Source organism: Anser cygnoides, chromosome 1 (assembly GCF_040182565.1).
Source record: "Anser cygnoides isolate HZ-2024a breed goose chromosome 1, Taihu_goose_T2T_genome, whole genome shotgun sequence".
In the NCBI taxonomy this organism is placed as follows: Eukaryota; Metazoa; Chordata; class Aves; order Anseriformes; family Anatidae; genus Anser; species Anser cygnoides.
The window spans coordinates 92,539,543-92,567,506 of record NC_089873.1 but is presented as its reverse complement, the minus strand read 5'-3'; the positions used below and the strand labels follow the sequence as shown (position 1 = coordinate 92,567,506).

Below are 27,964 nucleotides of genomic sequence, written 5' to 3'. Positions count from 1 at the left end.
CTTCTGCACCTTACCTTGCACATCTGCCTGCGCTGGCACGCTTTGTTAGTTACCAGCACAACATTAAAATCGACATCCTAAGATAGTTCGTGGCCCCAACACATTCATCGTTTTAAAAGCATGGTGAAGCAGTGTGTGGAGAATCCTTCACATCTAAAGACACTGCATTATTTCATCAGTACTAATCAGTGTTAATCAAACCTATCCATTAAATTAACAGATAAGTAATGCCCAGCTGAAAAGCTCAGCAAGCGCTGGGGCTTTTTCCTCAGGCAGCAGAAGTCCGTGTATCACAGCTCTGCTCTTGCTGCTCTACTGCTGCAAGCTGCCCCCAGCACCAAAGCTGCTCACTGCACCCAAGGCCAACACACCACGCTCCCAAGCCGCTGCCGCAAGGTGGGTGAAGGTGATCAGGCAGCCTGTAGCTGGGTGACTGGCTGTTTTCTGAGCACCCCAGCAGGGTCCTTCTGCCCTGGCAGGCTAACCTGCCCTCACTGACCTCAGCACTAGGAAATGAAGCTCTCCATATGAATACCAAGTGAAATCCGGGGAAAACTCCAGAAAAAAAAAAAAATCTTAAGGGTATCTAATACTACCTTTTGAACCTGCTGGCAGTTTGTCACTCCTCATCCATTAGACTTTGCCCCAAACCAGTGATGGCACCAAACATTGGTAGATAAGGCAGGGTTGATGTTCCACACTGTTACTCACACTGAGCACTGATGGATATCATGACCAAGTGACACAAGCCTTACAGACAGCAAGGGTGAATGCTAAGAACAATACAGAAGCAAGCAAGATCAGTGCCAAAGAAATGGAGCAATTGTGTTGTTCTCTGAGTCCGTGAGGCCTGTAGTGAGACAACTGAAGAGCCAAAACTTTTCCAAGTTGAAGCCACCACCCAGGACTTAGATTTTCATAGGTGGAGGGAGGACCTTCTTATATAAAATATGTAACTGGATAATCCATATCAGGGGGAAAAAAAGAAAAAAAAAGTATGATCACATGTAAAAAGGTTGCTACTAAATAGGATTTTTAAATATTCTGTTATGCACAAAGTAAGTTAATAGTTAACCAGTTAGGCCCACATGGTATGTTTGATAGTAGGGAAGGCGTGAGTGAGGAAGATTAAGGGTTGTAGAAACACAGTCGTGCAACTATTCAGCTGATTAGTATGAATGTCCTGGTGTTTTTACCCATGCTTCTTCCTCTATTTTTCTGTTTCATTTTTTTTTTAAGAAAACATGTTGGATGCAATCCTGGTCTCTCTGAGATGAATGGAAAAGAACATTGACTCACTTTGTGTGGGCACTGTGGAAGAAAGTTTTTTTTGTTGTTTTTCTTTTTTTTTTTCATTTTCCTTCTTTTTTTTTTTTTTTCGGTAGGAACTTAAATAACAGGCTGGATGGACCAGTGTAGTGAAAGACGACCGAGACTGCCATGCAAAAAGTGGTTGGCGGTGTTGCGATTTTTTTTTTTAAGAAACTAGGGCAGAAAAAAATCGTAGGTGGCTTGCTACTTCACAGGGGGTTGGGAGATGGTGATGCAAGAGCAGCCATTTTGTAAAGCTGAACAAATAGGACACACTGTCATTGACTAGTCACCGTGCTGAGCTGGGAACCTGGAGGGCTATGTTTTATTCCTAGATTTAGTGCCAAATAACAAAGGTTCATACCCGGAAAACCATTTTGCCAGCACTGCATTTTCTGAGCCCATTCTCTATGGCTCTCTCTTAGAATTGTCCCACGGGGCAAAGCAATGTTTCTGACTCTCTGCTTCTCAAAGTATGGTTTAGATAGAAAGTCCTAAACTGTTTTAGACCCATTCTTCCTCCCCCTTGTGAGCACACAGGTGATGTTTTGTCTGCTGGATCATGCCACATGGTAGCAGCCAAACAGCCACCCAGATTTCGGTGCTGTCACCTCTGTCCAGCCGTGTTGCTCTGCCCACAGCAGTTCATGCACCATGCACGCAGGCATCTCGGCTTTATTCCTGCTGGTGTTGACTTGGAGAAGTCCTCAGCAACATTCTGCAGCTGCACTTTTGGCAAAATTGTATGATGCATTAACTGTCCAGTTCTCACACCATCCTGTTGAAATACAAACAATAAATAATGAATAGAAATGGCAGACATTCACTATGACTAAATGTTATCCAGACCATAAAACCCAAACAGAAACTACAAATAAATGTTCCGTTGCATAATTACAAAGGGAGATATTTCTAGCCTTCAGTCATGTGAGGTAACATCAAAAAAAAGAGAAAATGCACTCAGGGAGTCCAAAAAATAAATATTTATTTGAAAACTGATAATTGAATAACAGTCTCTTCAAGAGAGGCTGAATATTTACTGGTTAAACCAACAACCATGACTTGGCTGAGCCACAAGCAACGCTGCTGAGTAGGTGATGTGCTGCAGGCAATTTATACTTTGCTCTTAGCCCCAGTTTTAGATCATGATGCTGTCTGTAAGCCACTGGCTGCAAAGCACTTCTTTGCACCAACTTTGTCCAGCCTTTTGATTGTAACAGGCCGTACCTTCCTCATCCATCAAAGAAGCAGAAATTTGTGTCTTATGTTTCTGATCCCATGCTTTCCTGACACCCAAGGAATATGTCATGCAGCTCCATCACACGACTTGATACCCATCCACAGTCACCACAAGAATAAGGGGACACCTCTGTTTTGGTCATGTGCATTTTGTTAGTGCTGGGAACATTATTTGCTCCTTTCCACATCTAACAGGCTTCAAGAAAAACAAGAAACAAGCAGTGGACAGGATTACAGCTTGTGACAAGGCTGAACTTGGCCTACTGGAAAATATTACATTTTTTAGAATACACTTATATTGTGACAATTCACTTGTACTTGACCAAGGCGTTTTGTCTGGCCACAATAAGAGTAACAAACTTGTATTTATTTATTTTTTTAATCAGTAAAAAAAACCAAACACACAACACAATCCACCCCTGAATGACACCAACACAATCTTTTTAGCTTAACTGCATTAACACCAGAGCCCTCCTTCACTAATAAGGTCAGCAATCATATCTCTTCAACTCCTAGCATAGAGTAGGGTGCGCTCAATTTATCTACTTTCCAGCAAGGCACCTTCCAAGAAATAGTAGATTTTTATCACCTCAGCTAGAAGAAATGTAATTCCTTTATCATAAAAGATAAGCAAGCCTGTGTCTTAGAGATTACTGCTGAGATGAACTCTGCACTTTAATATAAATAAATATATTATATCCATTCTAAAAAAAGATGTAGGAAAAGATCTGTAGCAGTTTTAGAACATTATACCTCTGTTGACTGCAGTGGAACTATGTTAATTTATATCAAATGTAAGTCTGGCCTTGCATCTCCAGTGGTTTCTTCTCAGACAGAGAGTAGAAATTAAGTGTGGAAAGCACAAGAGATAACACTGGAGATCTAGTTCCACATACTAAATGTTAGTCAAGATTACAGAGATCTTATTTCTAATGGTGTCTACAGATTCCTTGGGATTATTTTTTATTTTCCCAGTTTGGGTCAGGCACGGGTACATAGGATTTAGATCGTATATTTAAGGGTCTTTCTGATTCAGCACCTAATTGTGCTTATCAGCTGATGATTTGAAAGGGGCTGAAGTCATCAAGTAATTGATACCTTATCTGCAAGAAATTATTCTCTTGATAGAAATCTCTGAACAATACAAAACCAATTATTATTTTAGGAACTTTTAACTAGAGACAAATGCATCCTAGAAAGAAGGCAGTATAATTCCTAGTGACAAAACCTCATAATTCAACTGTTTCATTCAGTTGTAATGATTTACAGCCTTTCCCCTGGAGAAGGCTATGTGAAGTGATCAGAGTGGTCATAAAATGAGATGAAGTGAACTTTCTGATACTCTCAATTAACTGTCCTGTGGCCATTGGTATGTGCCCAATAAGAACTTACAGTTATGTTATGTTAGCTTACAAAACTAGCTAGGTTTATCAAATTAAGATAAAATCACTTCCTTCTTCCCAAGGAGACAATTTTCTGGCTTTTTGCCAAAGATTTGAGGCTGGGGAGCAGAGGATAGAGAACCTCTTTGGACACCAAACCCCATTGAATGCAATCACAGGCAGCCTTATCTGGTTGTTGTCACTGCCTGCCTATTCCACCTCCTCTGTAAGGCTGGCTTTTTCAACTTACCACTGGAAATCTTTGATTCACAAATGCTCTAGGATAAGCACTGAGTCTGACAGAATTCTGCTATAGTTCAGTGGCGAATCAGAGAGAGAATCAGTAAGAAATATTTTTTGATTGAAGGGTACAGCATCATGTTTTGTAAGAAACTTTTGGAAGGTAACATGGAGGGTGGCTGCCCTCATCTATCTTCCCAGAGTCCTCAACAGTGACAGATGTAAATCAGAAAAGCAAGGCCAATGGGATGGTACTACCATTTCTCTTCTTTCTCTCTGAGAGCAAGAAATGCGAGGTCTGACTTCCCTTTTCCTAGAGAGGTGAATGGGATGATTTCAAGTGTAAATGAGGAAACCTTGGCAGTCTAAATGAAAGCTGTAGGAATTAATGTTTGAGAAAGTCAACCAAACGGACTAGTCTCACTGTCAATAAAAATAAATGATCTAAAACATTAGCTAAATCATGAAGAAAAGAGTACTCCGAGCAAATGGGTCTCAATAAAATGCTGTTCTGGAAATATGAAATTCCGCAAGTGGTTTTGCAGAAGAGAACACATAGTAAACACAACCATAAATCGAAACAGTAATGCAAGTTAAGACTGAGTTAATTATTTTCTGATAGAAAATCTATTATGAGTACATTTAACTCTTGGGCAAAACCAAGCAAATCTCTTGAGACAAAGTCAAGCTCCCCTGCACATGTGTGTTACATAACATCTGTGCAGATTATCTGAAGGCATTTAAAAAGCAATTTGATAATTTGCTTTAATATTTTCAAAATCCTGATAAGGTTATTTTCTATGAGACAGGAAGCTGAAGGACAGTTCTCTAGTAAATTACCTATTTCTTTTTGTGGGCTCTGGGCCAAATTCAGTGGTGAATTTTTGGATCATTTAATGTGCACACCAACAGCTTCACTTTGGTCTCCTTTACAGAGGTAGTTCTCTGGTGTTGCCACCCTAGAAGAAGCAGAACAATTTCTCTAGAATAAATGGCAAGAGAACCAATGACCAGACAAAAACTGACTACGGAGCATTTACATAGGACAAAATTGTACTTCCACTGCCACAGGGACAAGCTCTTATTTTACATTCATCTAGATCTGGGGTTGTTTGCCTACCATTGGATCAGCTGTAGACACAACGTGAATTCAATGGAACTGGGAAAAAAAAATGATCCAAAAGATTAATTCTTGCCAAAACCATGGTATGGTTCAGGTACAGGTGATTACATAGACATTGATAAAATCAGAGAGATGCCTGCTTTGTCATCTGTTACTAACTCTGCTCTTCCATCTCTTCACTATATCAATGGCATTCACTTTGTGCAGTCAGATGGTACAAGTTCTAATAATTTGGAACTTATATATTTTTTTCTGATTAATTTCTGACCAACTTGATAATGTCTTTGGTCACCTGGCCTACCACCTCTCTTTCCTACATTTAGTTGCTTTTCTTCCCCCCAGAATTTGTCTGAATTTCCTTGTACCAGAGTATCAGTCTGAAGTGAGATTCATCTCCTGTAACTTCAGAGGCCTACAAGGCATAGATATCTACATCTAGGCGAGTTTCTCTTTACAGTCAGTGAAGGGAAACAAGCACTTATAGGATGTGATTCATATGACCTATTTTAGACCTACTTTAGATGGAATGAATCACAGCCTAGACGGGCCTATTTTTCCTTGCGTGGACTCAAAGGGAGCCTGGAGTGACTTGTTCATCTGCGGGTATCTGCAGTCTAGATACCTACACCATAGATATCTACATAATATCAGATGAATCCTACCTTTGATTGAAAACCTCACTGGAACAGCAGCTTAGCTTTCCAGAAACCTAACACTTACTGTCTGGTGAAGGCATTAACTCCTTTGAATTTGGCTTTCATTGGTATTCAGACTCTTCTTCACCCCCAAATATTCTTCATTGTTAAAAGTGAAATTACTGTGTCTTTTGATTTTTATTTATTTATTGGTGTGCTTGCTTCTTAGATATGCCTTTCCTTTTCACCTTCTTCATTCTTTGTCTTAGGAGTGCTGCTGATAATAAACACTGAATTGAAAAGAGAGAGCAAAAGGAAATCTTCATCTTCTACTAAGAATCTGATGAAAAACCCTCAGATAAAGTCAGAGAGATGCTGGCTTGGGTGTCTATGTTAGATACAAGAAATTTGTGCTGGAGTGTTGATTTTCTGTTATAAACTACAATTGTTCTTTAATAATTCCTAGCCTTGCAAGAACAAGAGGGCAAGTCTATCCATGTTTTCTTACAGTTTTCCATCTTCTCTTCTTGCTTAGAGACACATCTTAATGCAGCACTTTTTTTCTATATCTGTAACCTCATAACTGTTGGAGCAAAGTTTTTATACTCATGGACATAAAGGCATCAAAGTTCAATATTATATTTCACAATATCTAAACTGTGTTGATGATGGAGCCCAAAGAGCCTTCAAAGAATATGAGAAGATAGCTCAGCAATATGATGAATCATATAATATCCCGAGTTGGAAGGGACCCACAAGGATCATTGAGTCCAATTCCTGGCTTCACATAGGACCACCCAAAATCAGCCCCTGTGTATGAGAGCATTGTCCAAACACTGAACTCCAGCAGGCTCGCTGCTGTGACCACTGCCCTGGGGAGCCTGTCCCAGTGCCCGACCACCCTCTGGGTGCAGAACCTTTCCCTAACACCCAGCCTGACCCTCCCCTGTCCCAGCCCCATGCCGTTCCCTCGGGTCCTGTCGCTGTCCCCAGAGAGCAGAGCTCAGCGCCTGCCCCTCCGCTCCCCTCGTGAGGGAGCTGCAGGCCGCCATGAGGCCTCCCCTCAGCCTGCTCTGCTCTGGGCTGCACAAACCAAGGCGCCTGACCTGCTCCTCATATGTCTTGCCCTCTAGACCCTTCACTGTCCTTGTAGCCCTCCTTTGGATGCTAATAGTTTTATGTCCTTTCAATATTGTGGCTCCCAAAACTGCACACAGTGCTTGAGGTGAGGCCACACCAGCACAGAGCAGAGCGCGACAGTCCCTTCCCTTGACCGGCAGTGCTGTGCCTGAGGCACCCCAGGGTGGGGCTGGCCCTCCTGGCTGCCAGGGCACGCTGCTGGCTCATGTTCAATCAACTTGCTGTCAGCCAGAACCCCCAGATCCCTTTCTGTGGGGCTGCTCTCCAGCCTATTGTCCCCCAGTCTGTACGTATAGCCAGGACTGCCCTGTCCCAGGTGCAGAATCTGGCACTTGCTTTCGTTGAACTTCAAGTGGTTGGTGGTTGCCCGGTCCTCTAATTTGTCAAGATCTCTGTGCAAGGTCTCTCTATGCTCAAGAGAGTCAACAGCTCCTCCCAATTTAGTATTGTCTACAAACTTACTTAGTATTCCTTCAAATCCTGCATCCAAATAATATATGAAAACTTTTAAGAGAACTGGCCCTAAAAAGGAGCCCTGCAGAACCCCACTAGCGATTGGTTGATAGTGATGAGGTTAATAGCCACTTGTACCAAAAGACTGGAGAATCTTTTGCAGCTCAGTCATGCTACTAGAGAGCAGAAGGAATAAAAGAAGTAAGTCAAGTCCTTGACATTGTAATGCCAAGGAAATGTGCAGAGGAAGAAGAAATAAGGGAGATACATTTATCTATTTGAATGAGATTTGGTCAGAAAAAATCCACAGAGTAAGGGTACAGATAGCTGATGCAAAAGTTACCTCTATCTCAAGACATGACAGTGAAAGCCAGAAATCCACCAAAGATGTAAACAAAGGTTGAATACCTTCAAAAGCAAATTTATTGGAGAAAATGCTACATATTAAATAGACTGGATATATAATAAAAGTCATATGAGAGAGATCAACACTTTCTTAGGCTATTCAGAGAAAGAGGTGATGGAAATATTCAAGCAGTGTCTCTTGTGGCAGTAGGATTACTGGGTTAGCCACAGAAGCCCTCTGTCAAGCACACAGAGGGAAACGTGGCATTTAAACATTATGAGGACATAGAGAGGGAAGCCTAGGGCAGACAGAAACGGCCGATCCATGTTTGTGTTATGGTGGTTGAGGAAAGACACCAACTCAGCCTGAGAGATTATGACCAGAGAGCAGGAAGACAGTCATTGTAAATCTGAACTCCTACCGTGTCACCCTTTTGCCATCTCCCCATGGATGTCTAGCAGTCCATGCACAGCATGACGGAACTCTTGGTCCTGTTTCCAGAGCACCCAGCAAAAACCTGTTACAGTAGTCTAAGAGTGCAAGGTCTTGCATTTCTCATTTTTCTACCTTCTTTTCTTCTTATCTAATGTGCTACGCATTGTCCTAAGTCTTGTTTGAAGTTCTGTTGTGAAGTCACTTCTCCATGGGCTTCTCCCCCCTCCCCACTCCTACTTGTAATAGTACTACCAATAGTAAATGATAACACTGCCAATAATGAACACAGGTTAAAGCCTTTTAGTAAAACTAAAATAATTAACAGAGACTAAATCATATCTTTAAACATAGTTGTAGTTTCATTCACTACAGTAAATTTACACTTGAATGAGGGAAAGAATCAGGAGTAAAACTAGAAAGGAACAGATTTTTTTTTTCCACGAAAATAGTCAAGATCTTAAGGAGTATTCATTACAAACCAACATGAAATCAAAGGAACTTGAATTTTTCTGCAAAAAACAAAATTTCCTAGGGAGAGAATGTTACTAGGTGAAAGGGAAGGTGTCAGTCAAATTTCAATACTATTTGCTCCATTTTTTTAAAACAGAAGGTGGTTCCAAAATGCACTTTTTACAACAAAATGTGAAAAGACAAAGTTTTCTAACTGAACATCTGTTTCTTCAAAAAATTCCATATCTCTAACGCAAATATTTTTTAATAAAATATTTGAACAGGCCTAGCCAGGAGCATTTTTTATAAATGTGAAACAAATTTGAATGAAATTAAAATTTGCCAAGTGTCACTACATAGTGTCAATCTTACTTAGGCCTAGTAAGTATTATTTTGATACAGATAAGGGAAGTAAAAGGAAGTTCACTTTTCTCTCTGTTCCTTTGGTTAATTAATTATATAGTTTTGCTTACTTAGTATGGCAAAAGTAGGCTTTTGGGGGGTATAGTCAAAAATACATAAAGGGCGTTTAAGCTAAAGAACAATGCTGGTATGGAAACAGATAGTCCAAAAAGTAGCTATGAATAAGTTGGCAACAAACAGTTTCTTCCTGATGCTTCAGAGAGGATTTGGAGCAACCTCCAGGGGGAAGGTGAGGGAAGGAAATCTATCCGGTGAAGTGATACATTAATAAAATGGATTGTATGACCTGTTTGCCTCTGATAAAAGAGAGTTGGGCATAGATTTTTACACAAAGATAAGTGATGAATACATCAGTTAAGCCCAAATGATCAGTTTTGTTTGCTATAGCCTTCAGAGTACTTTCTCATTACCTAGCAGTGCTTCCAACAAATCCTTGTAAAAAAAATAGTTATGACATTTAAACACGAGAGAAGAGGAAAAGATGGGTGTGAGGGGCAACGTGCACACACTCTGAATGAATGCTTCACTCTTAGCTCTAAACCATCTGAAGCAAAAACAAAGAAACAAACAAACAAAAAAAAAGAAAGAATGAAAAAAGATCGAAACAACCTATGAAAGTGGAAATACAACCCATGGAATAGAGTACTGGCCTAGCTCCAAGGAGAGCAGGGTTCAGTTCTGGTCTTAGTATGCTGGACGACCTTCGCTGAATCCCTTTATCTCCTGGTTCCTGAAGTTCCCCATCAGCAGTGATCGTTAGTGTTGATGATTACAACCCCTTTCCTCAAGGGCTTTGAGACCTACACGTTTAACTTACTGCATAAGATAGATATTACTTTGCCACAAATATAATGACAGGAGACCTCATTGTAAACTTTATCCACTATGATACTGTGCATGCTTATTTCTACATGGACAGCAGTACCTGGGGTATGCTTTTTAAAAGTATTTAAGCATTAAACACTTAAAGCACCTTTTTTAAATATCAGCCTCAGCAATCTCAAAAAGAAAAAAAAAGTGAGATGGCAATCTAAATTAGAGTGGAATTGCTCAGGAATTCTCAAGTTTAAGTGCAAATAGATATTCACCAAAAGTGGCAGAATAGCCTGTCTTTGACTTTTAGGTCACTACAAAGTTGCAGCAAACAGTTTTGAGGATGTCCTCACCAGCACTAGTGTTAAGACCCCCCAGTGTCCTCTGAGTAAAAGAAGCTCGCCCACAAGAAAATTCATGATGGCAGTTCTCAGCACTTCATTTTTATATATAATGGGCTGCCTAGAGCACGTACATGAACACTAAGCCACATGTCAAGAGTTCTGGCCTGACATTAACTGCCACGCTGTATACTGTAATTTCTATCTCTGGCCATTTCCTTTGTAAATTTTCTCTCTGATTCGTGTCCCAGTACCCTCTCCCGAGTCAGAGAGCAAGACGTAGCAGACCGTCAGCATTAGGATATTCTCAAACAAGGAACAAATGGGTTGATCACACTTCCCAGGGAAAATAAACCCATTAAAACTGTCTAATTTTGCAAAGGCTATGTTAGGGCTCCGGATTATTGCTCTTTATCTGGCTTACCTAACCGTTTACCTTGCCTGTTTTCCCATGTGTTTCGGGCTTAGATTGCTCTCACTGCAAAGGGCCTTATTCTGCAGGAATGCGATGGCTATGTTACTAAAAATAAAGCTGGCCTGGCACTATTGGTTGGCATAGTAATCACCAAAATTTATTTTGGCACATACCTACAGATTTGGAACAAGCAAAACCTAGAGTGTGTTTGACATTGTTTCAATGAATTACTGAATGACTTCTTTACTTTTTTCCTAGAAAATAAGTTATTATTTTCTTTTCTTTAACAAAATAATTTTATTTTAAGCTGCTTTCTTTTTATTAATGAAACAATAACATGACAAAAGAAACTCTCAAAACCAGAATAAAATGTTTTGAGTGATCTCATATGAAATATAGTTTTAATATAATTCTTTCTGATTAGATTTTTTTTTATTATTATTATTTTATGTTTTGAATGACAAACAAACCCAGCAGTGGTCAGTCATAAGACCTCTCACACTCCCTGCACAGTCCTGCAGCTTGATAATATCAACCTGTGGCATTTTGTATCCGCTTCTGTTTGAACAAGTACAATTAAAGGGCAAAGTGAGATACAAGGCAGTGGCGTATCAGGCCTTTTGTGTTTAAGCGTCATACCTGTGCACCGTATATACAATTTCGTCAGGAGTCCAGCAGCCAGAGGTGACACAGCTGTCCCCTAGAGGCAGTCTTGCTTTTCCGTATCGTAAATCGGGATAAAGTCTATATGGCTAAATCTATGCTGAGGTTGAAACAGATTATCACGGAGTACTTGGGAATTGTAACTGACATCCGTGTAATTTCTCCTATTCACTGCAGTAAGTTGATTTAAGTACAGCAGAGAACATGGCCTACAATTATTTCCTGTTTACGAATTTCCTATTTGTTACTTCTTGCCCTCAGAGACAGCCCAGAGCATATTCAGAGGCTTATTAGGTATCAGCAATAACAGGCTAACAGCCATAAATTCCATCAATTGTTCTTCATGTCCTAGAACAAAACTCACTGCCTAAAACACAATATTTAACATTTCTTGTGCTCCCAGAAAGCTTGTTTCAACTTCTGTCCCTTCCTTTTAGAAAAAGAGAAGGTGTGTATGGTGGAGAATGTGTCAGAGGACTTTGGTTGACATGAAAGGGCTACATCATCTTGAGCTGCAGATAAGCAACTTCATTCGTAAAATGCATGAGTAATTATGTGGCATAATTACATGGTCTATCCAGGTAATTGCATGCGAAATTGAGCATGGTGTCATGTGCTAATGAGGTTTACAGCTACACGTACATTTTTGTGTGTGTGATTGCATTGATTAAGATATTTTAAATCTGCTCTAATAGTAAGGATTATTCAATTGTGTGATTTAAACTACTCCCAACAGGGTGAAAAGCATACCACTGCAGAAGTTTAGCGTGAGGCCTTTTCATCACTGATATTTTTCAAGTGGAAATTGAATTGGGCTGTTTCTCCTACCACTGTTGGTTCAGTTACTGTGCTGCCTAGGAAATCAGGAAAATCACTGAGGTCCTGCTACCTCTGTCTCGTGTCCGTAGGCTGTGCACAGAGTGACAGATACAGTGTGCAATGTGCAAGCTGGGTGTTTGGCGCTGACTTATCAGAGCGGTATACAGATGGTTATCCTATTGCCTCAGGGAGTGAGCAGGAGGAAGGCCTGGTAGACCTGCCCCAGTATGATTTTGTTCCTCAGGCTGTTGGGGAGGATGTCCAGAACTGCTCAGAAAGCTGCTGCCCTTCCTATTTCTATACTTTGTGGGGCCCCTGGGTGTGACAGGGCCGGCCTGAGGCTAAGTGTTTCTGCATAAATCTGCAGAAGTCACCGTCCCCAAAGAAACTGCAGCATCACCCTCTTCCCGGTGGTAGGATGTACTTTCAAAAACAACTGCGTTTCAGAGGTCTTCCCCCCTATAGCAACTGTAGTGCTGTAGTCCCTACAAATAACACAACCAGCAGGCATGGGCTGCATCACTGCCCTTGCTGAAACAGCTGTCCTCCTCCGTGCCCTTCTTCCTCCCATCTTCATACACTCTATTATCAAGTACTGGAAAGCAGAGGAAGGTCCACTGTAGTAGAGGAAGGCAACGGCTGGTCAAGTGACCCTCCTGACAGGAAAATTACGCCTGAGGTATCACCCCTGCGATCCTGCCGTCATCACCGTCTGTGGGTATGGTAAGGCTGAATAGTCCAGAAGAGTAGGCAGGGAGAGGTGTGCCTGACCAAGGAAATTAGAGACTTATTAAATGCTCATTTACAAAGGAAGGTGAGATCATACCGGAACACAGCACCTGGCCTTTCTTGCAAGTTTATAATACTGACACCTGCTAACATTAAAAAAAAATACCCCATTAGGAAAATTATTTCACCCACACTGTCTTGCAGTTGTCTTTTCTTTCACTGAAAATGACACTCTTCCTACTGGCTACTGTAATAGTAGAAACAAGCCTAAAATGTGAGCATAATTGAGAACTCTTTTGTATAAAACTATCTCATTCAGACATACTGGTTCTAGGAAGTCAGGCTAATGTAATGATTATGGTAGGAGTCTAGAAGTCCAAGGCTGCTATTCCTGATTTGCGTACTGACTTGTTTCATGACTTTAGAAGCAACTTAACTTTTCTGTGATTCATCTCCTTCAGCTGGAAGATGGATATGATAATGTTTGTTTATTTCAATTAAGTCTTGAGTGGCTTAAAAGGGATTCATTAACCTCCATCAGACAGACAACTTAGAATGGTAATAATGCATAATGTTAATAATACCTGAGTAACCCAAAAATGAGGAGTGGGGAGGTCTTCTTAAAAGAAAATGCTGAGCTTTAACTAAAAGATGACATGAATAGAAAGGACAGACTCTATGTTTATGACTGAGAACAGAGAACCTACTGAGCCATCTAATCCACTCTTGACCAAGATAAGCTAAAGTTTGTGCTTTTATTTATCAGTAAACTATGTGTCTTCTAATTCCACCTTGGCTTTTATTTCATTCCAGTCAGTTGGGGAATGTTTGCATCTGCTCTTATGAAATCCCATTCACATCTCTCACTATTTCAAATGAATTAGCCTGTCTCAAACTTGGGTATATCCTCCAAAGTCAGTTCTTTAAATACCTTATACTGTTAATATTTTCAATACACGGTGCTTGGAATCATATCACCTTGCCTAACGAGAGCATTAGATTTGCAACCTGCTCCCAACTAGCATGGCTATTCTTCCAGCACAGGTGTCAAGAGGTTGCACTGTTAGTTCTGAAAGCCTGGCCTGGTGTTCTAAGAGATATGGAGTAAATCTCTGTAATTTGTCTGAAGATAACTGAAATACATCGGTCTATAATAGCTGAGGCTCTAGCCCTACCATAATAATTAAAAGCTGTGTCAGTGTCAAGAAAAGTGCAGTCTGAACCTGTACTTGTCTGCGTATTTAAAACCAAAGAATTTAGGGCCGAATCCAGTCCTTGTGTACAACTGTGAATAAGTACTTGAGGGTAGGTTTGATTCTTCTTGTCATAGATGTACCAGTCTCCCAGTGGAAAGCACAAATCTGAAGACCTCTAGGCTACAAGATCCATCTCTTTCCACGAGTGGGTTAGGAGTAAATGGTGCTCCAAAGGTAAAACTTGTGACCGCTGGTGTGCATTGCCAGGTTATCATTTAGGTTCGTTCATATTTTCTGAGGACATTAAGGCAATTTTGTCACTGCATTCACAGGGTTGTATCTATAATTAATAGAGCTTAGAATTAGTGCTGTTTGGAAAAGTTGCAAGCACAAAGACAACCTAAAAATGACCATCATTTTCTGTGTGGTTGACCACTTTCACTCCCATGTCATCGGTAAGTTAAATAATACTGGAACCAAACAATTGCTGAGAGAAAACTCACTTATCAGCCCTCTTCAGTGGAATGACTGCTTCTGTTATTATAATAAACCTTCTATATAATAAAACAGACTGCTCCTTCCTCTGTGGAGAAGCTATTCCTCTCCAAATATTAGTTGATTTTAATTAGACATTGTAGGTCCCCCAGTACACCACTAGGTCTCATTCATATGTAACTTCCACAGTTTTCCTTGGTGTGTTTATCACAAATAAAGTATTAGTGGTATTTTAGCCTTCACGGTAAGTGGTTGTTTCGAAGTATTGCGCCGAGGGAACTTGTGGTAACATTTTCAAAATCACCTAAGAGCCCAAGTTCCACTTTCCACAACGAGCGAGGTGCTGAGGCTCCAGCTGAACCAGCTCACAGGCAGCCAGGCAGCCATTTCAGTGCAGTCTATGCGGCAGCTGCAGCCTGGCGTACGGAGGTGCAGCCGCGTCCCTTGTCTTGGTCACACCGGGCTGCTGAAGAGAAATGTGTGCTCATAGAGCCTTCTGGATGTCTCCTACCTTATCTGCATTCATTCAGGATCCCTATGGCAACTACAGCAATTGCTCACTTGGAATAGTCATCTTAGGGTGGTATATGTCTTTTTTTTTAAAGTGATTTAGCAATTGAAAGTAAAAAAAAAAACAGTAAAACAGCATCAATGACCCAATAACTCTATGGAGACAATGTACAACTACTTAAACAGACCAGTAGATGTCCAAAAACTGCTATTGAGTGGAACAACTGGGCTCAGCAAAAAGCTACAGCCTTCCTCTTGGGCAGCTCAGCACTTTTCCTTGGCAGTAATTAGAATGGGGAGAAGGGGAAGTAGCCTTAAATCAGAAAGAAACCTCAAAAGTTACATTTAGGGAAGGAATAGCATTTATTTAGCTCAGTGCTTCTGAGGTCTCTAATTTCTAGCATCATTCTCTTGAAAGGATTCTGCATCTGTTAAGTAAAATTTTTTTCTTACAGGCTCTAAATGGCAATGAAAATTATATAGTGAAGGAGTCAGTAAGCATTGGGATACATTTCTTTTCTCCATCTGATTATTGCTTAGAATCCATATCAGATTTTGACCAGAGGTTGTTGTAGGAATATTGGTTTCATTCAGTTACTGCAGAGGTGTTATTTGAACTGTATATCAGTAAAGTTTTGATCAGTATCAGGCTGTTTTTCATGTCTCCATCCACAACCATTTCATGGAAAATGTCTGTTAAAATTCTCAGGTCTTCATGGTATGCAGAGGTTTATTGTGTTTCACTTTGAAGATCCGTAGCACAATCCCCAGAGTCAGCAAATGTGGAGTCAGTCATATCACCCCAAGGCCTCTACATCATATTTAAGTCAATTCAATCACTTTTAGAGTAAGATTTTGGTGATTAGCAATACTTGAATTGAGCCTTCTTTTGTTCTTTTGGATTAGATATCAAAAACTACTTATGTTTTGATTTTTTAGATGCAGTTTTCCAAACTGGTCATGCTTGGATTGCCATATTTACATTGCTCTCAACTCCAGTCAGCTCGCCTTTCAAGCTGGATACTGCAACATGTGAACATGCAACAGGTCACAAAATTGTAAGCTTTGCTTAAAGTTAAATAGTAATACACTCATGCTTGAGAAATTGTGGCTTTATGCACCACAGCGATCTTTGTAAGATTTACTACAAAACTTGATCCTAGGTTTGTTAAATACTGACTGTTGTAGGACCAAAAAATGATTTAGTTTCCATGTTTAGTTCCTAATAAAAGTTTAATGGAGAAAAAAAAAAAATCACAAAAACATCACACATGAGTGAGGCAGTGGTCCTGACAACACACTTGGGGACAGGTTGATAAAACTCTTTCTTTCATGGGAAAGAATTTCTTTATATCTGAGTGAGAGCAATAAAAATAAATAAATAAATAAATAAATAAATAAATAAATAAATAAATAAGGAAAATTTCAAAAATTAATTGCAAGTTATTTCTGTATTAAAAAAAAAAGTTTTGAGCACTTTGAGCCTATCCTGGTTTTTCCCATATGAAACATGAGTGAGAGGAATCTGTGTGTGTTTGTACATCTAGTCACAAAAATATTTTAAAACATTACTGAAATCAAACATTTGAGGATGAAATGTGTCCCTTTGGAAGCCAATGGCTTAACCAGTGACTTCAGTGAGTCCATCCTTACTTGTCATTATATCTTGAGATTGAAACCCCTAACTTCAAAAATTAAGAGGATAAGTAGTTGTGGAAGGCATGAAGAGAAATCAGATTTTGTATTGACAGCATGGAAATCTGACTGGCACCAACATTCAGGTATAATAAGAGGCAAATCTGAAGATACAAACTTGGATTGAGATTATTGGCAATCTAAAGTTTGCTTAATTCAGAACTGAGAAATATTGAAAATCTTTAATATTTCACATTAACTTTTATTAATTTTTCACATACATAAACATCAAAAGGTACAAAATAGAAATAGATGCTTTTGCAACTTTGTTCTTCAAAATCTATTACATTTAATGAATTTCCTTTTTCATATGTATATATGGATTTTTGGATTTCCATGAGTCACAATTAAAAATCTGAAAGGAGAAAATAAACATATATAGATAGATATATACTTTTAAAATCAACATATGTTCAATTAAATTGTATTTTGCAATGAGGTCAGCCTCCTGCTTCAGAAGCTTTCCTGAAAAATACATTTGTGTGGATGAATCATTTTAAGATTCAACAGTCAGTGGAAGTTGACAGAGGCTTTTCATATGAAATATTACACAACCTTATGAACATCAAAATTATATGGCAGAAACTGTTCTGTTGAGCGCTACAGTCACTTTCCCAGGATCAGATCAATACATTTTCTGTCAAGGAACAAAATCTTCTAAAACAACCAGATTTTTTTTTTTGTAAGAAAATGTTATTTTTAATACAGCTAGCGGTGTAAGTCTATAGCAGTACAGATACAATCGCTTCTTATTGAAGCAAACTGAGGAGGTACTACACAGTACATTTTCACAAACTCACATCCATCACACAAAAGTGCCTGGACATGCTTAGCTTTTCACAGAGGTGCACTTATTTCAACAGGACAGATCTCTGCCTGTAGAAGAAGCACATATGCTTGGTCTTTTCAAAATCACAGTCTTTGGTTCTGATCATACAGGCAACCATGAAGCTCCTGTAACTTGGCGAAATCCTATTTTCTACACGTGCAAGGGTTGTCTTGACAAACAGCTCTCAAAGTATAGCCAAGCCCTGGAAACGTTCTGCATGTGCATAGCTTTTAGGTGAAGGTATAGTTAAAGACATCACCTCATTTGATCCCAGTGGATCTAGCCACAGCTGCAGATTCGTTTTTAAAGACTCTTTATGTTGTCTGCAGTTCTTTAAGCACATTTGGGACATTCAGAGTTGCTTTCAGGGGCTATTAAGACCTCTTTCTGTATGAAACAAGACAAAGATAAAAGAAGGGGGTGAGATTTCTTTGCTTTTTAAGAAATTAGAATCATCATTTGCAGTCATTATTCAGTCTTTTCTGTTTGTTAGGCCTTCTCTTCCCATTCTCTAGCAGACAATGTCCCAGTGAAGGTCAAGAGTTAATCAGTAAAAATAATTGGTTTCCTGTGTTGGGGAAGAAATAATGTCATCAGACCGATAGTTGTAATGATTGTAGAAGAAATAAAATAGTTTTTGAATTAAAATAAAAATAAAATAGCTATTGAATTTGGTCTTTACCTTGGGCTGAAGAATGTGTTCGAGTGTGTACAAACTTGAGATTATCTGAAGTAGAGATCCTGTGATGCTTAATTTAAATCCTGTGGATAGGAAAATGGCATTTTTTAGGTTCTTTGTTGTAAATCTTCATACAGAAAAGCTAAGGGTAATTGTGACACCACATAACATCAGGCACCTAGGTACTTTTGCCATAAGACAATCTCTTCAGAGGCTGCTTATAATCAGTGAGGGGAGCTGAGCAACCACCAGAAGAAATCCAGAATGATTCTAGGTCCAAGAGGAGGCTGTTTGTCTTTGATAGTTAGAGGCCCTGAAAAACACGCACAAAGTTTTGCTTTTGTCTCTGAACTAAAGCACATAACTGGATAATAACTGGATAACACTGGTTTTGTTTGTCCTTCATCTCTTGCAACAGGCTTAAGATGCCTCAAGGCTGTCTCTTCTAACAGAGGCTCGGGGAAATGGAGTGAGGGCCACAGAAAACTTTGTGAAGCAACTACAGAAGAGGGCAGTGTTTGCAGTGCCTGGTGGCTCAAGGGGGAGTTTAACAGAAAGTTAAGGCCTGAGCTTCCAGTGCGCGTCTCCACCTCCATGATGTTTACCTGAACAATACGGTTCTGAGAAGACGCCCTCCTGTTTCCTGAGGAGCTGTCATCAGCTGTATCACTTTCCAACAGGTAACCCAGTTTGAGTAGTTGTCTTGCTCAGTATCTCAATACCCTCCTTCTCCTCCAGCTAGGAGTAAAATTCTCTGACAAGGATCAACGGTCTAGATCCAAGGCTGTTTATTGAACTTCTGCTAGTGCAGCAATCCCTTCAATTTCTTAGCTATCATGCAGACTCTCAGGAGGCAAGGAAAGCTACATTTCCCTTTTCTTCTCAGACGTCACAATGGTACCCCACCACTGTGGGTGGTACCCCGTTCTGGTGTCTGGGTGACACAAGCCACAGTGTGGGAGACTCAGTCCTCCACTGGCTCACGCTTCTTCTCCTTGGATTCTTCTAAGAAAGAGAGTGGAAAAGAAGCACGTCTTGAGATTTCCCTCATCCAGGGACAGCAGGCAGGCCATAGCTCACTGCAAGCACCCTTGGACAAGTCTGTTCTACCATGTAGTCTTAGCCCACCTACAGCTCAGGAGGCTCAGACTGGCTCTGGTAGAGATGACTATCCCCATCCTGAAATTTTAAGCAGTCCTGTGCTTGGTCCCAGAGTGCCAGCAAAAAGCAATATTTGAGCTAAATTTTAATTTAAGTTCTCTTCAACCATTTGCTTTTTCAAAGCTGTGAGGCATCAAGCTTTCATTGTCTCCAGCCAAGAGAGAATGTAAAACGGCCCCAACAGGTGCTGGGAAGAAGCATTTCAGAATCAGCTCATAACTCAACAGACACAAAGTAAATGTATTTAATAAATATTTTATTTTGACACATAGTACACATTCGTACTTTAAGCAAATACTATAGCCAAAGGGATGCTTACAAAGAGATTGACACAAAAGAAATAGCAAAGCATAAAATTATCATTTTCCTGAACAGAGAGATTTTTGTACTTAGAAGAATTTTTATATTCTTTATTGAATACCATTCATGTGCTCTGTACTGCTGAGAATCCATAGCCAGCCTTGGGATAAATATTTTCAGAGTCATTTAATGATTTGGAGACTAAGGCCCATTGACAGTCAGTAGTTATTAGGTGCTTTTGATGGTGTTACTTGTCTTCTACAGTCCACAGGGCTCACTATCTGAACCCTTGAGGTCATTAAGAGACTTTCCATTTAGTTCAACGGCTCTACACCAGTCCTGCAAGGTGCTGTGACCTCTCCAGGAGGAGGCAGGAACCCTTCTGGAACAAGAGATTGGTTTGGACTAGGAGAGAGAGTTTAATTACAGTAATACAAGGTATTTTTAATTAGGCAACGCTCACTGCTACAAGGCAAACAGCAGAGGCAGTGGCACTAGAATAGTGTTTAACATGTATTTTGACTTTTCAAGTGAACGATGAAGAAAACCAGTGAAACCAACACCCCCCATTTGATTCAAACTGCTTCAGTCTTCACTCACACCTTAGTTAGGGAAAACTCCAGTAATCTTTGGCAAACCTGAAGCGTTCAGTCAAGATTAGCAAGGCAAAAAAAAAAAATGACTCACCTTGTTCTCTTCTGTCTACTCAAATTTGAAAGAATCTGGGCTGCTTGTTCTTATGAAACCCAACCTTGTGTGGATTCCAAGCTGATGAGCACGAGTGCCTGAAAATATCAGAAAACTGTGGTTTAGCAAGAGAAATAGAGAGTGAGTGGAGGAGCCATCCTGTTGATTTTGGAAGGAGTGGCAAAAGTTCCACTGACTTCAGCTGGGTACGAGCCAGGCCCACCGGGCATAAAACTCCACTTGGCATCTCTTCCATCTTCCACACACAATACTGACAGGGGTCCTACAGACAAAATCTAATTGATTGTGGCACTCAGACATCACCCCAAAATTGTTCCTTTGTGGCAGAGTTTATCCCCGTGTAAAGATTCAGCATGAATAGGACTATGAGAGACTTGGATGGTGCATAAACCTTGTTTTGTTCCTCCGCATAATTGAATTCCACCCTTGGAGAATACGCAAGGAAGTCTGCTTCTAAATGGTTAGTTTTCTATTACAACACATGACGGATGCATGTTTTCAAAGTATTTTAAAGGCATGTATGCATTACTAAAGAAAGGCGTTAGTTCGATGGTGCTGGGAAATGAAACCTTGGATTTAGTCAGAGATAAGAAATAATCCTTTAATATTTTCACAAAATCTTTGGTTGAAACACCAATGTAGCAGGATCCTGTGGCTTCATCATCCCCCAACATCACAATTGCTTCCTAATAGCCTTTCACCGAGCTTAACACAGAAGACGAAGATCAACTGGATGTGAATATCGAGCTCCATGTGCTGAGAAAGGGTAAATGCTGAGACAGTACTAGCATCCTTGTCGTGTTATCTCAGCATCCACAGACAGTGAGAAAATGAGGGCTTCTAGAAGGTAATTCACCTGAGGAATTTGACCTTTACCTTATTATTATGCTAAAATATGACTTCACCATACATAAAGTGGACTAGGACAATTGGCATACCTATTGATAATGAGACATCATGATATTGAAACACTTGAAAGTTGTAGATTATTATTCTCCTCTGTGTTTCACACATACACACAGACCTGTTCAGAATGAAAATTGGCTAGCTATACATTTACTAAATTTCTCCAATATCACAGAAGTTTTGTAGCATAAAGAAATGAGTTCCAGTGGCAACATATGTGCTCAGCTCCTGCCATGAGATCGAAAGCAGACAATCCCTACAGACCCCAGTGTGGGGATGACAGCCTGACAAAATCACACCCTGTACTTACTTTCGTGTCACTGTAAAAGCTCTGAGTAAAGCTGGAGAATAAAAGAGATCAAAGCATTTTAAATAAGCATTGGTATGCTAACAAAAGCAGCACTGAGGTTTCACCAGCTGGGTCTTGTCTTGGGAAGATGCTGAATGGTCTTAACGGGGAAGGTAGCAACCACACAATTTTGTTGGTGTCACAGATGAGCCGAAATGCAACAATACCCTTGGAGAAAGTGCATTATTATTCACAGTAATGGGAGAATGCCCCAAAGTATCTGGGTCATTTCATTAAACCACTGCAGTCAATTACATAAAAAACTGCTTCTGGGGAAGGATTCTATACCTATTACTGGACTTAAACCATAAAGGAGTATGGATGTGAATTAATTATTTTTTCCTTTGTATAAAAGTGCTACTGAGGTTGTGTTCAGCATAAGGAGAATTTCTGAAACAAGATAAGTAATAAAATAATCTAACGGGAAAAACAATGGGAGCAACAACCATCAGAGTGTGAGCAGAGTGAAAAACCAATACAGAGAAAAGATAAAAAGGGAAGCAAAGGTGGTGAAGAAAAAAATAACCAAAGTGTCCCACATTCCTATCTGGCTGTGCCTTGGAGGATAAGGGGTATTCCAGCCTTTCAGGAGATGGCAGAGCAACTCAGCAGAAAACAAAACATAAAAGTGGTCACCAAGACTTTTTCTCCTGTGGGCCATGTTTATAATCAGAAATCAAAACAAGTTACTATAAAGGCAACAATGACAAAAGAAGTACAAACAAAAATCCCTAGCTTACAACCACTTACTTCAGTAGCAGAGCTTCAGTGCACGATGTCGTTCCTGCACTCTCATTTTCCTAGAAGTTATTTTCCTATAGGACTCTGGACAGATTGGTCCTAACCTGAACTTCAAAGGCGAGGTGCTCACTCCCTAGCCATTCTGCTATTAGGAGCTGTGCAGGTTCATAGCCTCCCAGGCACATGCTGTGTCTAACTGTTGAATGATTTAGAGGCACTGATGTTCAAAGCAGTTCAGCCAGCCACAAGTGAAACAAGGCTGGCCCACCTCGCACCATTTCGAGGCCACTGCTGCCAGTTCCTTTGGATTGGCAGCAACACTTCCATCAGAGAATTAATAATTGTAAAACATCTGGAGTTACTGAAACTAGCAGATAGCTAAAATGATTCTTGTCACAGCTTTATCTTAGCAGTATCTTTTTTCCAGTCACAACTGATATCCAGTAGATCAGTCCACATTCTATGTTTGTATGTTGCGTATTTTAATGGTGTGTTTGATTGTCTTCCCTGCCCTATTTTGGAAACAAGATAAAACATTCCCGAAAGGGGCTCTCCAATTAAATGTTCAAATCTATAAGGGATAGATGTTGTAATACTTGTGCTGTTTCTTATGCTGAACAATAATTTAGGAAAAACTGCTGTATTTAGGGTATGTTCATCCCTGTGTGCATGGGAAGAACCTCACAAACAAACCGTGTGAGCATACATTTTCTGTAACTTACCCCTGGCTATAACCTGTGTTCAGACATCCATGCTTACCCCATCTCCATGTATTTAGCTCTTTCTGCTTATAAACTTGTATAATTTGTATAATGAAGCTCAGTCCAGTATTCACTCTGTAAGTATCTTAACAGGCAGGTGGGACTGTGGAAACCTGTTTTGTGTTGGTGAGCATTAACTTAGATCATTGTACCTCGAGAGAAAGTGCTTGCCAACATGTATTACAGCTCCACAATCTACCCTTACACAATCGGGTTCTGCCTGTGTGTGGTTAGAGGCCCTGCAATGAAGCATTGCCATTTCCCTGAAAAGGAGAGCTGCATGTGGAATTAAGCAAAGCTGATATTTTTACACATACAATTTTCCTCTTGCCAGGAAGCTGGTTGGATTTTGGTTTGGTTTGATTTTGTTTGTTTGATTTTATGAGAATGTCCATGCGGGAATGTCGCTTCCATTTAAACTTTTATTTTAATTTATTTTGATAGTAAATGCTAACACTTCAGTGAAGATAAAGGTGCTGCTTGGTATATGTTGCCCAAGAAATATGAAAAATTTCTAATGAAATGTATTCATTTGAAATTGGAAGGTGAAGCGATTCCTGTCAGCCATAATGTGAAAGACTAGGAGGATTTGTCCTTAAGGAAATAACACCTCCCACATCAGTTAACACTCTACATGGTAAGCAAAGGAAACAGAAGAGGGTGCATGGTCACAGTTTCTCCTCCACTCATCTATGCGTGCCTGTTACACCTGCATGTGTGGAAGCGAAGATGCTGAGCTCTAAACTATACAAATCTCATCCAAACAGTAGAGCTTTGGGAACAACCCCATGCTGACTGACAATGCTGTGGTCCCTTCCAGTAATTTCAGCAGGGTTTGGTACAGGACCAGGTCACACAGCACTGCTAACTTTGTGCATCGTTGTGTGAGGGTAGACAGGGAATGCTTCGCCTTTTTTTTTTTTTTTTTTATAACTCAGCATCTTATCTCATGAGTTTTCAAGAGACTATGCATGCACAGAGTGTTTTAAATGCACATTTTAAAAAGTTGTTTGCAGTTGACTGAGGAATTGCACTGGTGCAGGACTGAACCAAGAGCATGAACAAGCAAGGCTGAATGCCAGTTTGAGCACAGTTTGGTAAAAGTGAAAACAGAAAACTGAAAGCATTGTAAACACTGAACTCATTCTGTCACGAGCACCAGCTTTGGGGGATTCCTGATCCAGTTCACAGGGTGCCCACAGAAGACAGAGATGTTTTGGGGTTTTCTCTACAACAAGGCTGGGGAAAACTCAGTTTGATCTCATGTTTGAGCACCATCTCTCAGCACAGCTTGGAAAGAGCTGTTGTTCCTCCTTGTGCTTCACTTTTCTACCTGTAAAAGAGACATAATGATACCTACTTTCTCACAAGTTGGAACAGCAGTGAACGTACGATGACTACAGTTTGGAGACAGTGCAGTAATCCACAGGTAGGCACCGTGGGTGGGAAAAATGGGTATGGAACTGGACGCTGAGACTGAACCTCCATTGCTACTGGAACGGAGTGAGGCTTTGGTAAAGCCTTAAGTAGAGCCTCCTCTTCTCTCTGTCTTAGTGACTCATGCCTGCAAGGGCTTGTTGAGACCTTTAGGTTCCCTCACGCCCCGCTAAAGCCAAAGCAACAGGCATCTTGTGCGGCAGCAGGCAGGGAACATGCGGTGAGTGAGCGACCCACTGGTGGGTTCCCCTGCTCCGGACCTGATCTGCTGAGTGACCTTCCCACACCGCTCCGCTTTGTGGCCAGTGTCAATACTCTGCCTTGTGAAGTTATCTGTCAGCAGCGATGGGGTGGCTTTGCCCCTAAGGGAATACTAGCTCCACCCACACCAGCAAACATCATACACAGTGTTTCATCCTCAGATAAAAATGGCTTTGTACCCCTGAAGCATGAATACCAGAAGTATGTTCTTCTAACTGAAGTATGTGGTGACAGGCTTTCACGCAGATGGGTCAGCGAGGGGCAATTTTTGTTTGGCTTTCAGTACTTCGCATATCCACTCAGAAGCACAGCGGAAAAATGAGTAAATAAAAATAATCAGAAACTTGAAAGCTACACAAGCAAATGTACCAACCAATTCCCTCAGTTCTGTCCAGTATCATAAAATTAGGGTGCAGCCCTGGTTAACTGCAAAATCTGAGACCTGGTCTCCAGTCTAGCTGTTGCCATCCGTACTCCAAAATAAGAGATCCTGACAAGTACTTACAAACTGGTGACAGCAGGAAAATATCCCCCTCTAGTCAACAAGAGCTCTGTCATTGCTATTCACACTGTCAAGATTTCCCTCACTGATTGTTAAGTTTTGGAGCGAGAAACGTGCCTGAGCACAAGGCTCCAGCTACACAAAGAAGACAGGGAAGGACAGACCTTTGAAGACACACCGACACTTGTTTCTAGGCAGATCATCTGGAAGAGCCAAGATCATGCCAAGGCTTAACTGTATATGCATGAACAGCTCCCTCAAAGTTGAGGAGATGTGTATATAAACCTCCCATTGACCAGGACTTTGGTTTGGATATAAGGCACTCTGATACTTTCTAAAAATGCTTTTGTAGAGATGAGAAAAGTGGAGTGGAAGCAACAAGTCAGCCTGGAAATTTAAGAATGAAGGGGAAATGATTATTAACTTAATCTAAGCTCTGCACTGAATGCACAACGTGAGTTCATCTCAGTAGAACTTCAACACAGTCAAATACTTAAGGTTTCTTTATGGACACCCAGCACAGACAATAAATCTCACCTAAGATTTCTGCGTGTCTTCCTACAACTTCCATTTGAAAAAGAATGCAGGCAGGGCTATGCAAACCACCAATTTTACAAAGCCCAAGACATGAACCGTTTCCTTCTTCCTCTTTTTTCTTTTTTATTTATTTCCTGGAAGGCCTCAAAATCCATCCAGTTTTGTTTCCCTCCCTACGTCATTCTTCAAAGCTGGTAATTTTCCTTCTGAAAGCAGTTCCTCAAAACGGGAAGGCTAGATAAAGTCCCCTGTCTCGAGGGGATGTCCACTGGACAGGATGCTTCTTCCCTCTTTGCCAGGAGCTGAGCCAGGGCTCCTTCGCTGCATCCCCCCACGACTACCACCTGAAGGAATAAACCACTGATCCCTGCCTCTGAGGCCTTCCCTTGTAGAGATGGACGAGATCACCAACAGTAAGTCCGCAGTGCTCCGTACTTGCCTAGATATAATGAGTTAAGAGTCAAATACCGTGCCTTTGAGTGTCTCAGTGACTAACGCATGCTCTTGTTATTTAGGGTCAAATGGTCACTTGCATTGTTTACTTTACAAATGGTAGCATCACTGTGCTGCCAAAGAAGCGTGCTGCGGTCTCAAAGCCGAAGGAACTGCAGGCATGGCAGCGGGGCGACGAGACGTGCGTCTGCAAAGCCCAAAAGCTGTGAGCGTTCAGGCTCACACCTCATAGGTGCTGCTCTTCCGTTCGAGTAGCTGCAGGGAGTTGGCACTTGTCAAGCACGGGCTCAATGACATCCTCTTCAGTTAAGCAGTGGACTTATCAGAATATAAATGTTTTGCTGCTTGGTTGTCCTTGTTCTTCTAGAGAGAAGGAAATTTATAATCGTGAGGTAGTTCTGGAGTCGCTGGCAGTGTACTGGAGGTTGGAGGAGGATGCTACAACAGAGCTGTCGTTTCTTTAAAGCACCCTGAACATTTACAGAAAAGGGAAAACAAGCAAATAAACAAATTAATGTTTGAATAATTCTGAAAACAGAGGTAGGAAAAAGAGGCCTTTGGGTGGTGGAAGGAGAAAGCTACTCAGTAGCACTGAAATGTAATAAGGGGCTTGCAACCTAAAACTGAAAGAAGACTTCCAATTACATTTTATGCTTAAAGCAGTTAAATAATATTGCAGTTTGCATGAGAGTTAGAGTAGGAACTGTAAGGTTCAGGAGCATGGGGCTGAGGGAAGGCTGCAGTCCTTTGGCTCAGCTCTTCACAGGGACTTTGTCAGTAAGTCTGAAGGAATCCCACCTTACGGGGGGTGTGTGAGTGATAGACCCACGGCTCTCTTGCATGTTGCCGGCTTTGGAAACCAGTTTACTCGCACTAGACTAACTCAGTGGGCTACATAAACTCAGGTGAGCAGGTCTGCCCTGATTTACATGTATTTTGTAATGCAGTGCACTTGTATAATGACAAGGAAAATCTCCTGAGTTTAGAGCTGAGCTGGCAGTTGCTTTATCATCACAGACATCGCATATTTCACACGCGCCGGTGTGTTAAGTAGTTAACATATACTCACTTAACGCACACCTAAATGTCTTGCGGAATCAGAAGCAATCTTTACTGAAGTGATAGGCTCAAACAGGTCTGGATGCTCTGGCTAACCTATTACTTCTTCTGAACCAGGAAAAATGGTAGTAGCTCATACAGGTGCAGTACTATTTCACTGAAAAAGGGAGCACTATGAAAGAGACATATCAGAGCATCAGAGAAAGAAATATATAAAGCAATGCACTGAAAGTTAGAAGCCCAGATTTGATTCCTGACTTTGCTGCTGCCATACTGCGAGATTCCTGGCAAGTCAATTCACCTGTCTGTTCCCTTCCTTCCCTCCTGTCCAATCTGTTAAATAAACTGCTGGCAGCTCAGGCCAGACATTGCTTGTAGAAGCCAACCTCGCGGTACCTGGTTTTGTCAGAGGGTTGCAGTTGTTACTG

At 40.8% G+C, this 27,964-nt stretch overlaps 2 long non-coding RNA genes across 5 annotated transcripts in view; one reads left to right on the top strand and one right to left on the bottom strand.

The window, feature by feature from the left end:
- LOC106038986 (uncharacterized) overlaps positions 1-19,046 on the top strand; it is a 30,553-nt gene extending 11,507 nt beyond the window's left edge. Inside the window, exons 4-5 of the long non-coding RNA XR_010833689.1 lie at positions 16,098-16,216; positions 18,780-19,046. This is a non-coding gene — a long non-coding RNA (uncharacterized lncRNA). The remainder of the gene's footprint in view (positions 1-16,097; positions 16,217-18,779) is intronic.
- LOC106039010 (uncharacterized) lies at positions 1,226-19,104 on the bottom strand. Of its 4 annotated transcripts, XR_001208973.3 has the most exons (4): positions 18,967-19,104; positions 18,365-18,444; positions 17,942-18,069; positions 17,060-17,208 (listed from the first exon to the last, which is right to left on the bottom strand). It is a non-coding gene; the product is annotated as an uncharacterized lncRNA (long non-coding RNA). The 4 variants fall into 4 exon arrangements; XR_001208984.3 differs by lacking the exons at positions 17,060-17,208; positions 17,942-18,069 and adding an exon at positions 1,226-2,089; XR_001208983.3 differs by lacking the exon at positions 17,942-18,069.
- Positions 19,105-27,964: the final 8,860 nt, after the last annotated feature.